We start from the raw sequence: 12481 nt of genomic DNA on the forward strand, positions 1-12481 counted from the left end.
GAGGTCCGAGGACCCGCTGGGGGCTGAGGGTCGCGGGAGGTCCGAGGGCCCGCTCAGGGCTGACGGTCGCGGGGGGTCCGAGAGCCCGCTGGGGGCTGATGCTCACAGGAGGTCCGAGAACGCGCTGGGGGCTGACGATCCCGGGAGGTCTGAGAACCCGCTGGGGGCTGACGCTCGCGGGGGGTCCAAGAACCCACTGGGGGCTGACGCTCGCGGGGGGTCTGAGAACCCGCTGGGGGCTGACGCTCGCGGGAGGTCAGAGAACCCGCTGGAGGCTCACAGGTGCGATGGGCTTGCTAGGCAGCAAGAGTGAGTCTCTGCTGGGAAGTCCCTCCTGCTGCTCTCTGGGGTCTTCAGGTAGATTCCCCACCTGAGGTCTGCCCCAGATTCCAGGGGTGATGACGTGGGACCTACACAAGTGCAACTTACCGCCGCAGCCGTGATTCACCTCGGATGGCTTTCATATGTTCTGTGTACAGTCGTAGGTCTGCCGAGACACAAAGCTGCTTTCTTTCTCTTTCTATCCCAGGCCATCCTGCTTGCCTTCCTGCCACAGCGAGGGCTCTGAGCGCCACGGTGCAGAATCTGCCAACTGCCCCCCGGGGCCCAGCGCCCCGATCTTGGCTCTGCAGCCGCCCACTGGCACAAAGCCATCCAGTGAGCTTGTGGGTAGGTGGCCCCGCGTGGGAGAGAACCATGGGCATCAGTGCCAGGAAGTGGGGACCCTCCCCCCTCGCTCACCCCCTGCACGCACCAAAACTCACATCTCTGCCACCCAGACCCGGCCGGTGGAAGACGCCCATGCCCTGCAGGCAGGTGGAGCACCAGAGGCCAGAGCCAGGGAATGTGCCCATTTGTCACGGGACAGACACACCCCCATCCTGCCTAAGGGTCTGTGAGGACAGCGAGCAACACACGGGTTCAGACGAGGGTAGCAGCGGCCATCCCTGTCTGACTCCTGGGCTTAAAAGGGAAGTTCCGGCCATTTCGCCAACAAGCCTAAGGTTCGCTGGCTGTCTCCTGGGCACCCCACAGCAGGTTAAAGTTCCCCTCTGCTTTTCGTTTGCTAAGAGCTTTTCAAAACTCACCAAGGGATGTCGAAGGTCATCAGATGTGGTCCCTGCCTCTGATGGCATGGGATTTTTCCGCTTTAATCTGCTAAAACAAGGAATCCCACCCACTGGTTTTCCTGAGGCTAGACACCAGCATCCTTGTCCTTCCTCCGTGCAGTCAGCTGTAACCCCAGGATGTTGTGTCTAGGCCTTTCGCATCTGCGTTTGCAATTTTCTCTTCTGTGCTCATCCTGCTGGGTGTCAGTGCCTTCGAGAGAATTCGTTTTTTAAATTTCCTGGAAGACGAGTCAGGTTAGAATCACGTCTTCTTAACTATTCAGTAGAACTTGCCACGAAGCCACGCAGCCTGACCTTTTCTGGATAAAAAGATCTCCCTTCTGATCCAATCACTTTTTTTTTTTTCTTTTTCCTTCTCTTTTCCAAACAGCTTTATTGAGATATAAATCATATGCCATAAAATCACCTATTTAAGGTCTACAATTCAGGGTTTTGCAGCATATTCTCAGACGGGTGCAAACACTGCCACGGTCAATTTTAGGGCATTTGATGGTCTCAAAAAGAAATGCACCCCTTTAGCTCCCAGCCCCCCAGCCCCTGGCCACCACTAATCCACTTTATCTCTGTGGGTTTGCCTGTCCTGGACATTTCGCACGAAGGGAACCATACGGCACGTGGCCTGTGACAGCGCACTCACACCAACAGCGTCATGTTTTCAGGGTGCACTCATGCTGCTGTGTGTGGGTGCTTCACTCCCTTGCATTTCAAATACCATCCCAGCACAGGGACAGACCGTGTCCTGCTCAGCTGGTGCTCAAGCCCTGCGCTGGAGTCGTCCACATGCCTGTGTGTGCACACGTCTACAGCTCCTGCAGGCATTCACCACGCCCAACTCCACAGGTCTTGCCACACAGGGCTCCTTTTGTCTCCAATGCACAGGTACTGTTTTGTTGCTCCTAATTTCTTCCCTCCGCTTTCTCTGGGTTTAGCTTACTGTTCTTTTCCTCAGTCTGTGACCGACACTTGCTGAGCGCTTCCAGGCTTCTCTCCACTTCTCAAATAATGCATTTCAACTCCTACTGCACCTGCACCAGAATCAGATCACTGTGCAGAGCCTGAGTCACAGCCTGGAGACTGTGTACGGCCTCAGTCACAGCTCAGGTCACCATGCAGAGCCTGGGTCACAACTCATGTGACTGTGCAGAGCCTGGATCACAACCTGGAGACTGTGTACAACCTTAGTCACAGCTCGGGTCACTGTGCAGAGCCTGGGTCACAACATAGGTCACTGTGCAGAGCCTGGATCACAGCCTGGAGACTGTGTACAACCTTAGTCACAGCTCAGGTCACTGTGCAGAGCCTGGATCACAGCTCGGGTCACCACGCAGAGGCTGGATCGCAGCTCTGGTCACCGTGCAGAGCCTGGATCACAGCCTGGAGACTGTGTACAACCTCAATCACAGCTCACATCACCATGCAGAGCCTGGGTCACAACCTGGAGACTGTGTACAACCTCAATCACAGCTCAGATCACTGTGCAGAGCCTGGGTCACAACTCATGTGACTGTGCAGAGCCTGGATCACAGCCTGGAGACCGTGTACAACCTCAGTCACAGCTCAGGTCACTGTGCAGAGCCTGGATCACAGCTCGGGTCACCATGCAGAGCCTGGGTCACAGCTCGGGTCAACATGCAGAGCCTAGGTCATAGTCTGGAGACTGTGTACAACCTCAATCACAGCTCACATCACCGTGCAGAGCCTGGGTCACAACTCATGTGACTGTTCAGAGCCTGGATCACAGCCTGGAGACTGTGTACAACCTCAGTCACAGCTCAGGTCACCGTGCAGAGCCTGGATCACAGCTCAGGTCACCGTGCAGAGCCTAGATCACAGCATGGGTCACCGTGCAGAGCCTGGATCACAGCCTGGAGACTGTGTACAACCTCAGTCATGCTCAGGTCACCATGCAGAGCCTGGATCACAGCGTGGGTCACCGTGCAGAGCCTGGATCACAGCTCAGGTCACCGTGCAGGGCCTGGGTCATAGCCTGGAGACTGTGTACAACCTCAGTCACAGCTCACATCACCATGCAGAGCCTGGATCACAGCTCAGGTCATCGTGCAGAGCCTGCATCACGGCTCAGGTGGCCGTGCAGAGCCTGGATCATGATGAATTTTTCTCTGTCTCTCTCTGGTGTTGCTCTCTCCCTCATGGTCCACTGAGTTGGTGTATACTCTCTCCACCCTCCTGCATTCTCTATGCTGACATCTTCTCTGTGTCTCTCCCAGAGCCGGTGATCAGACCGAAGACCCGTCTACAACCCCAATGTGCTCAGCCTTACAGCTGGGGCATGTCCTCCACTGTCTGCTGGCCCTGCCCACTGTTTCTATTCCTCCTGTCTTGCCTCGTTTCAGGTTATTTCTTGTTACCCCATCTCTGCCTGGCAGTCTGAAGTCTCACATTCCCATTACCTTCATGGCTACCTCACAAGGACATGCCTGATGATGGGTGATGTTAGGCCTGAGGACACAACCCTGCAGACTCCCCGAATTGCACACCATTGTGCATCTTAGTCCCATTGTCAGGAGCTGACAAGAAGTGGTTCAGCACCCGGTTACCTGCTCCTGGACACTGTCCCTCAGAGTGGCTCGTAGCTTGTCTGCAATGCCTTTCTTTCAGCTCCTTGCAGGGTAGCCATCCCCCAGCAGGCTCCCGGCTGGCCACTCTACAGCCCGCCGCCAGGCTGACCAGCCTTGAGAGGTTATCTGCGTTTGTCTTCCCGGACTCTGCTCTTATGGTTCTTTGTTTTGGGCATCTTGTGGTTCCAGTTCTGTATGTTCTGGTATGATTTTTGTGTTTTCTGCTCAGGACTCCTCCTGAATCCTGTAGATGACACTGACAAATTCTCAGAATCTCAGAAAATGCTCAGCATTCTCTTCAGATGGGACCCCCGTCTGCCAGTCCCTGAGTCTGGCCTCTGGCCTCCATGGAGGCGTGAAGGCTCCCCCACGGGCCGCGCTTGGGGTAACTTTCCTGCCCCATCTTCTAACCTTGCTAATGCTCTTCGGCTATTTCTAATCTGCTTTCAAATCGACCAACACCTCACATGTTTCCCCCCAGTTCCACTTGGTTTTTCCAAACCTGCTGGGTCAGTTTTTGTGGTCTCTTACTCCTTGCAGAAATTCCAGGCTTATCTCACTCCAGAAAGCACACCAAGAACTTCCATTTGGCCTGCAACGTTCAGCTCACAGGTCTGCTGCCGTGCTTGCCGAGGCCCACAGAGGCGTCTCCATGCATGCCCACCAGCTACCCCTGACGTATATTGGTCACCGAACACAGAGGGAGGAGACAAAGGTCCCCAAAGTCACACCCTCTGGAAGCTTGGAATGCGCCCTGTTTGGAATAAGGACCTTTGTGGATGTAATTAAGATAAGGATCTTGAGGCACGGTCACCCTGGACTAGGTTCTGTGCTGCTGAGGACCAGCCTGCTGCAGCTCTGAGAAGACCCCACCCCAGTCCCACCAGGAGTGAAAAGAACCCAGGACAGACACAGCCAAGTTGAGGCGCCCATCTCCCCACGTGGGCCAGGTCGGAGACTGTCATGCTTGGCAGCCTGGGGATGGGGCCACCCCTCTGAGCACCTAGCGGGTCACACACGCTCCCACACCTGCCCCCAAGGGCAGCTAGGTGGCTGGACGGGGGCTGCTGCCAAGAGGTGGGGGATGTCCTTGTCCTCAGGCAGGAGCCTGGGAGCCACGGGGCCCTGGACGGCCTGGTCCCCAGAGCTCTTGCTCCTTCCCGCTCTGCAGTGGGGGCAGATCCCAACAGCCCTTCCTCCTGCCAACAGGCCCGGCCACCCCAAGGGCCACCCTGCCCACAAACCCAGCTCCCTGGGCTGGGCGGAGGGAGAAGAGGCCAGAGTTGCCGAAGTCACAGAGCCCGGCCAAGGAAACCTCAGCCCCACCAGATGGCGTTTAATTTCTGTGTGAATCAAATTCAAAACAAATTCCAATGCTGAGACGCTGGTTCTGAGATTAACCCTCCATCCTCCCCAGGCCTGCTGCCTAACGGAGCCCTGTCCGGTCTCCCCACCAAGCACGCAGGACGTGGGGGTGCCGACAGCGCCAGAGCCTGGGCGCTCCCTGCGGGCTGCACTGTTATCTGGTGCCCAAACATGCCAAGGAGGAGGCAGGGGCCACGGGCTCCGGGGAGCAGGGTGGGAGGGTGGGCCCATGCTGACGACGGGCCGAGCACCCCTGCGTCTATGACAGCTGTCCCCTCCATCAGCTGTGAGAGCCGCGGGGCCCTGACATTCCAGGGCGCCCCCTCCCTGCTCACTCACTGACAGGCTGCGTCCATGCGGGCACAGCGAGCCTGCAGCCTGGACGCTTCAGGGGAGCTCTTGGCTCAAGCTGACCCGGCCTGGGGGTCAGCCGGCGGACACAGGACTCAGCCACGGCTGGCAAACTGCACCACGCAGGGCCTGCTGTCCATGAGCCCAGCCCCAGCAGGGCAAGCGAAGTCCCGGGACCCCAGGCCCTGCAGGCTGCTGGCCCACCAGCCCCTTCCTGGAGCCGGGAATGGCGGGCTGAAGGGGCCCCAGACTCACGGACAGCCGAGGGGAGAGGTCGGGGAGCTGTGGCTTCACGGAGGGACAGGAGTACCCAGGCCGCCCCTGTGCCCCCATCAGCGAGGCCCCAGGCCTCCCAGACAGCCCAAGTCCCCACGAGCTGTCACAAGGAGGGACGGGCAGGACGCGGGGCGGGCACGCTGGGAAGGCCGCCAGGACTGTCAGCTCCATGAGCACCTCGCTGCCTGGGGCTGGCCCCCGCATGCCCAGCACGGACGGAGTCCCCGGGACAGCCCCGACCGCCGTCCCACCCCGGGGTCGCCTGGGACAGCTGCTGCCCGGGTGCCCGGGAGGGAGCCGGTTCTGACGTGCTCTGGTCTGGGAGCCCTGGCAGCCTCTCGTCCCGGGCCAGACCACTTCCCTGGCCGCGTCTACCTCAGGTATCGCTAAGAAAAACAAACGCAGCTTGAGGCTTGCCTTTTTCCATTCCCTCGTCCGGCTGCCGGTCTCGAGGAGCAGGGCCTGCCAGCTGGGCGGCCGGGTTTCCTCCTGTGGCCGGGGCGCCAGGCCAGCCAGGAACCGCGCTGGGAGGGGCAGGGGAGGACGGTGGGCCGGGCCCACGGGTTGTGGAGCTGGGCGGCCAGCACGCCACCCAGGTCAGCACGGCCCACCTGCCACTGGCCGGCCCCGGATATGCCTTAATGATGAGCCCCTGCAGGAAGACACTGCCCCGCATCCAGCCCAGACCACAGACCCCACCTCCTCCGCCCGTACCAGGGGGTGCTCCAAGCCCTCGATCCATACCCTTGCCCTGGGGGGCTCCAGAGGGGCCCTCCACCCCTCAGCACGGGGCCCACAAAGCCCCCATCTGACGGCCCGAGTCGTGGGTCCGCGGCACCTTGGCCCACTGTCTGCACGCCGGAGGGCAGGGTGGGGCATGCTGCTGGGGAAGTCAGGCCCGGGGTGGGTAGGGGGCTGGCCAGCCTGGGGAAGGAGCCCCTCAGACCCCACAGGGGCTCCCGAGTGCAGAGCGAGGGAGCAGACGAGCAATGGGGCCCCCACGGGCCGCGGACACACCAGCCCAGGGCAGCTTGGAGGAGAGCTCTGGGCTGGCTAGAGGTCGGCTGCAGGGAGGCTGCAGCCGGCTTCCTGGAGGAGGTGACAGCTGAGGCCGACCCTGGAGCGGGGGGGAGGCCAACAGCCCTGTTCCACAGGCAGCAAGCACGCTTGCCTGCAGGGGCGGACTGGCCGTGCCCACTTCCCAGACAACTGTGCCTCCCTAAGCCAGGGCGGGCCCTGCAGGGGCCCCCGCACTGCCCACCAGGACAACACACAAAGGCAGCTCATGCCCCTCCAGGATTAAGGGGGCCGGGTGCCGGCCCTGCTGACAGGTGTCATTTTTCCACGGCCAGGAAAACCAACCCAGGCCCCTTATCAGCTCATCACGTCTCCCGAGTCCAGGTCCCACAGCCCCCCGGGAGGAATCGTGTGCATGCATTCTTTTCCAGGAGAAAAGCTGCCCAGACACTTCTCCTATTGTCCTCGACATGGGGGGCCCCCCTGGGCAGGCAGCGGGCGGCGCCCTGGGCCAGGGCCACCCTGGGAGCCCAGGCAGGGTCCCACCAGCGCCCTCGGCTCTGGAGTTGGGTCCCGGCCACAGTGCAAGATTAGGCCAGCTGTCCCCCTGTCCAGACGGCCGCCGGCTGTGGCAGGACATCTGGTCCCACAGCTGAGGGGGGCCAGGTGGCCGTGGCTTCCTCCTCACCTCAGGTTCCCCACGAGGCCTCGGGAGGCCCCCAGCCCAGAGGCCTGGTCTGGGCTGAGGCTCGCGCCTGCCTCTCTCTACTGGCCTCTGTGCTGGGGGGTGGGGGGGCAGAGCCCACAGAGCAGACTGGCCACGAGGAGAGGAGGAAGGACAGACTCTGGAGAGCAGAGATCCAGGGGCGCGTCCCCACCCTTGCCCACCCACTCCTTCCACCTGCCTCCCCACACCTGCCCCAGCCCCAGGGTCCAGGCCCCTCCATGCTCTCCCTCCCTACCTCACGTCCCCCCTTGCTCATCGCTCTGAGGTCTCACCCACAGGGCCACTCTCCCTGCTGGCCAGTCGGCTGCCCTGGACACTGTGGAGAAGGCCACTCGCCTGGACCCTCCCTCTCCCTCAGCTCCCACTGCAGGCCTTATGCTCTCTGGAGCCTCTGGAGTACTCCACAGCCTCCCCACCAAACGCTGCACCTGGGGTCTCGCAGGGCTGCTCCGGGCATGTCTGTCCTGAGGTGGTCTCTGTGGACAGCGTCAGCCCGGACTGCTGCTTACTCAGCTCACGGCTCCACCACCCCGGGCCCCCACCACGGGATCACCGGGGACACCTCCCCATTGGGCAGCCCCTCCCCAGCCCCAGTGGGCTCTGGGTCACCCCAGCTTCACCATGAGGGGCTGGCTTCCCCCACTGCTGAGCCTGAGCCCCCAGCCTACCACAGGCCTACCACGCCAGGGCTCCCTCCTCCCGCCCTGGAGCCCCTCCCTCTTCTACCTCCTCCGGGGACCAGCCGGGCACCCCTCCTCTCGGCAGCCAGCAGGCACGTGGCCACACAGGACCCCGGCTGGGCCCCAGGCTCATACAGAGGGCGTACCCACACCCTGACGCTGACCCCACGCACACAGCCACCCCCAGCAGGACAGCAGTGCCTGAGGGCAGGGCCAGGGAAGCCTCCTCTGCAAGTCCCCAGAACCCCTGACCAGGCCCCTAGACCAGGCCCCAGCAAACAGACGGTCACCTGCACCACACAGTCATGCCGGGGGCCAAGCAGGAGGATGACCCACTGTGAAGGCCCACGCAAGTAGCCTCTGCATGCACGCATGAGAGACAGTCTGCCGGCTCACGGTTCAGCTTGTCCTCTGTCCAAGAACAGATCCACATATATAAAGAGCTCTTTGTACAAATCAACAACAAAGACCCACAACCCAGCCAAGCGCTGGGCAACAAAACTGAGTAGAGATTTCTCCAAAGAAGGCATACAGATGAGCAAGATGCCCACGAAGGAGGCCCAACATCGCTAGGCATCAGGGAAGTGCAAATCAGACCACGATGCGATACCACCCTACACCCCCTAGGAAGGCTAGACTAAAAAGCAGAACAAAGCAAAAAACCAGAAACAACTAGAAGTAGCGACTATGTGGAGGTGCGTGGCCAGTGGGAGCGTTCCTCCAAAATAGAAACAGAGTTACCACGGGATCCAGAAATTCCACCTCCAGGGATTACCCAGCAGAACTGAAAACACAGGGAAACTTTACACCAGTGCTCACCGCAGCATGACAAGAGCCAAACGGTGGACCCACCCAGGTGTCCGTCAGCAGATGCACGGAAGAAAAACTAGTCCGTGTCCGCACAATCGAGTATCACTCGGTCACAAAGGGAAAGGCTCACGGATTCACGCTACAGCGTGGATGAATCTTGAAAATGTTATCCTTGCTGAAATAAGCCAGGCACGAAGGCCACATGCGGTATGGTTCCACTTATGTAAAATGTCCAGAACAGGCAAATCCACAGAGACAGAAAGTGGATTAGCGGTTGCCAGGGGCTGGGGGGGAGGGGAGACAGGATGTGAGGTTTCTGGGGTGATGGAACACTCTGGAATTAGATAGTCGTGCTGGCCACACCGCCTTGTAGATGTACCAAATCCCACTGCACTGCATGCTCTAACAGAGTGAGTTTACGGGACAGGAGTTATATTTCCATCACAGAAAGAACGTGGGCCCTAACCAGCCCCATTCGCAGTGGCCCAGAGCACCTTGGCTGCCTTTCACACCGCTCGGAGCGCCCCCTGCCCTGACAGGTGGCCTGGCGGAGGGAGCCCTCTGGTACCACACCGCCAACAGCCAGACCAGCTTCCCCAAGCCAGCCTGCAAAGGTTTCCCATAGAACATGGGATGCTGGGACCAATCCCAAGAAAGGGCCTCAGGGCCCACGACAGCCTGTCCTAGTTCTCTGAAGAGGACCCACGTTGGAAGCCTGAGGATCCCCTGGCAGCCCCTAGAGGCAAGTCTAGTGGCCCCCTGGGAGCCTCCGCTGGGGCTGGCTTGACACACGTGGGTAAGCAAAGGGCACTGAGGTACCCACTCTGCTGGACCCAGCCCCTGGCTCCATGCTTGGGGGGGCAGCAGGGTCCCTCACCCTGGGTTTAGGGGCAGCCCTTCCTGAACAGATTTTCAGCATACACAGAACACCACTCAGCTCCCTCTTCTGCCCTCTAAGGCCTGAGGCAGGGCCGGACCCAGGCAAAGCTTTCAGCCCACCCAGGTGCATGGGGCATGGGGAGGTGGGGGTCTGAGTCTGTTTCCCAAACTCGCCAGGAGACCTCGGGCCGGCCCCTTTCTGCTGGGAGCCAGGCACCCTCCTCCTTCCAGGAAGGCATCAGGCCAAGCTGTCTAGGCCCCTGGAGAACCAGATGGAAACACCACCTGCTAATCACACCGCCAAGAAGCAGGGCCAGGCCACGGAGGAAGAGGGAAGAACCCCTTCCCCGTGGCCAGGCGGCGGCCTGGAGGGTCTTGCCTAGTGGCCAGAGACTGAAAGGGCAACAGGAGCAGGGCGGGTTGGGTTGCAGCCCCGGGGAGGGGGCAGGGAGGGCTCCGCCGACCACGTGACACGCCCCCCCCCCCCCCCCGCCCCGGGCCAGCCTCTCTGGGTTTCTGGGCTGTAACTGGAGCTACCCTGCCTGCCTGCGAGCCTCCGTGTGCCAGGCAGAGCTTTTGGAGAGGGGGGAAGGGAGAAGGAGGGCCTGAATCCCAGCTCCTTCCTCCTGCTCCTTTGGCACTGCAGGTTGGGAGGGAAGGCCCCAGTCCCAGCCCTGCCCTGCCCACCTTGGGCCATCTCCTCCCCCCAGCCCTCCAGCTTCCACCACTTTGCTGGGCCGGGAGAAAGGGCCCCAGAGCAGAAGGGCTGGGCCTCCACACACAGACCACCAGCTCAGAGCACATCTTGCCCCCTCCTCTCCTTCTGCATCTGGCTCCACCTTGGGAATCACCTCCCCGAGGAGCTTGCTGGGTAAGGACCCCTCCAGCGCCGGGTCCCTACCCTCCCCTGCCCATCCAGCTGGCACCAGGCCTGCCCCCGCTCCAGGACCTCTGTCCGTCATGCAGAACCCAGCTCTCCTGCCCGGTGGTGGGCGTGGCAGGGGCCCCAGCAGAGCCAGCTGTCCCTGGGGCAGCACGTCTGCCCCCTATGCTGCCCACAGGACAGCCTTTGGGGCCAAAGTGCTGGGCAAGAGAGCTGGTCAGAGGGGTGACAGGGGCACCAAGGCCTCCCTGCGTCCCACCCACATGCCCACTGGCTAAATGGCAGAGCTCAGCGACTCCCCCAGGGGTGCTGCCGGGGGTACGGGCGGGGCGTTGGGAGCCAGGAGCCAGGACCCCCACCTCCCCCCTGTGGGCGGGCAGCAGGCAGACTCGCAGAGCAGACAAGCCCAGGGTGTGTCTGGAGCCTGGTGAGCAGACCGAGCGGGAAGGCACAGCTGGCTGACTCACCGAGGACCTGCGGCCAGACGGCCATCCTCTGACCCTCCCTCTGCGCGCGAGGGCGAGGCCAGGCTGCACAGATGGCGCGGGGCGTGCGAGCCTCTGCACAGCCCAGGCCCCAGGCAGGGCCGGGCCCACAGCCGGAGCCAGGAGAGCCTGCCGGGTGGGGTCTCCAGGGGAAGGAGACACGGAGCTGACCCTGGAAGACGACCCAGGAGAAAGGAACAGAAGGAGAAAGGGGGGAAAGAAAAACACAAAGGGAAAGTTTCCCATGAAAATATTTTATTTTCTTTGAGAACAGGATACACCTGCAGGGCTCCTCGCCCAGTGGCCTCTCCCCGCCCTGGCCGTGGCACATTTCTGGACCAACGGGGCCCTCTGCCGGCCAGCTGCCGCGCGACTGCGCCCGGGCCCGGGGCGAGGGAACAGGTGACGGGCAGAGGGCGGCGGCCAGGAGCGGCGCCGGGCACCCAGCGCAGGGGCCAGGGCGCGAGGGTGGGCCGCGGCTCCAGGGGCGGTGCCTGGGCGGCAGGAGCTGACGCTGAGGGGCCCAGAGGGCTGTTTGCGCCGTGCCACCCCGGACCTCAGGGTGCCCGTCTGCGTGGCACAGCGACGGAGGGTCCCCAAAGGTCTCTGGGCTGGACATCCCAGATCTGGGAGACAGGGACGAGGAAGAGCAGGAATGAACGACAGAGAGCGACGCGCCGAAACCACGCAAACTGCTACTACGGAGAAGCGCGCGGGGCAGCGACCCCTGAGACAGCAGCGGGGGGCCGCGTTCACGCCCGGGCCGGGCCCTGCGCAGCCGGCCAGGTCCCACAGAAGCGCTCCTGCCGGGGCCCGAGCGGGCGTAAGAAGCAAAGCGCAAGAAAAATAAATTCCTCCAGCTTGGAGTTATTTTTTTTTTCCCTTTGGGGCTCAGTGCAGGGAACATCTGGATTTTGTACGTATTTTTTTGTTGTTGTTAAATTAACTTCTCGAGGAGAGAAAGGAGGGGGAAGCTGCAAGGGGGGTGGGTGGGTAGGGGCCAGGAGAGGCTCCAGCCGTTCCGCCAGAACTCGGCGGCCTAACAGAGCGCCAGGACCAGGCTTGGTCCCCGAGCTCCAGGGAGCCCCACGCACGGGCGCGTCGCAGAGACGACGACTCCGGGGTCACCGAGGACCACGACCCCGTGCCAGCCCGTCGGGTATGCCGGCCCCTCTCCCCACGCAGCGCCGCGAGGACACTGACCCGCTGACCGAGCGACGCGCACGCCGCAAACAGCGCCCGGCAACCCGTTGGCCCGCGCCAGCCGGCCCGGGCCCGCGCACCTGGGCCGCCCGCCCC

The 12481-nt window shown here is 61.9% G+C and overlaps 1 protein-coding gene across 1 annotated transcript in view; it reads right to left on the reverse strand.

Annotated features, from left to right (window-relative positions):
• Window positions 1-12481, reverse strand: part of WNT9A (Wnt family member 9A) — a 48668-nt gene that overhangs the window by 7703 nt on the left and 28484 nt on the right. The window lies entirely within an intron of this gene.

Source organism: Neomonachus schauinslandi, chromosome 7 (assembly GCF_002201575.2).
Source record: "Neomonachus schauinslandi chromosome 7, ASM220157v2, whole genome shotgun sequence".
NCBI lineage: Eukaryota > Metazoa > Chordata > Mammalia > Carnivora > Phocidae > Neomonachus > Neomonachus schauinslandi.